Below are 1,064 nucleotides of genomic sequence, written 5' to 3'. Positions count from 1 at the left end.
GGCCACTGATTGCTTCATCACGATTTAGTGGCTGGTCGCAATTGGCGATGAACGACGACACATGTACTGATCGGCGCTTTTAATGTGTTCCGATCCCGAAATTCCATGCCACTCCTGTTGTCGACCATCAGGCGGCTGGCACTTTTGGAGATTTCTTCTTTTCCGCCCGGCATTTTTGGGGATTTCCTCTTTTCCGCCCGCTGGACGGAAAAAGGTTGCTTTTGAACGCTTCAACCGTGGTCGAAAACCAAACTTTCGGTGCAGGCGTGACAAAAAAATATTTTAGGTACAATATTTTATGTACGTATACATAATTAATTTGTAATTATAATAGTTGAGTTTTCGTCATTTACTTCATTTTATTTGTATATTTAATTTGGTTTTGTTAAACGCATATCAACATATGCAATGCAATAGAAATGGCATGGCTAACGTTCATACAAAATTTAAATCGAAGAACAGTATTTATGAATATAATTAGATTAATACATTTCTAAATTTATTAAAATATCTAAAAATTATAAGCTTACGCAGCCATGAAACAATGAATCAAATACGTTATACCGTTGATTATGAATACTAATATAGTATGTATAATAAACGGTTATACACTTATACGTAAATATTATAATATATAAACCGTTGGTATAAAAAAAAATAATTACCGAAATGGTAAATTATAGTTCATATTCACAGTCGTTTAATCCCCAATTAAATAACGAACATTGTACTACATATATTATATAAACCGTACAATTTCAAATATTAGGTATGTTAAGAAAACACATCAGTCAAATTTTCCAAGAAAGTTAAACATTTTTTAGAAAAATACAATAAAAATAATGTTCAAGCTTTTGGGTAATATTATTATATGTGTTAAGGTGAATGACGACATTTGGTGAATGTCACATTCACCGAAATTTCTGGTGAATGTCAATTTCTTCTTAGATATAGACATTCACTAGTGAACGTTGACATGCACTATCTGTTTTTGATGAATGTTAACATTTTGTAAAAAAAGATGAATACCTAATGATAAGTTAATTTTTACAAACTAATTAACC

This window comes from Acyrthosiphon pisum, chromosome A1, assembly GCF_005508785.2.
Source record: "Acyrthosiphon pisum isolate AL4f chromosome A1, pea_aphid_22Mar2018_4r6ur, whole genome shotgun sequence".
Taxonomy (NCBI): domain Eukaryota; kingdom Metazoa; phylum Arthropoda; class Insecta; order Hemiptera; family Aphididae; genus Acyrthosiphon; species Acyrthosiphon pisum.
This window is presented reverse-complemented; position numbering follows the sequence as displayed.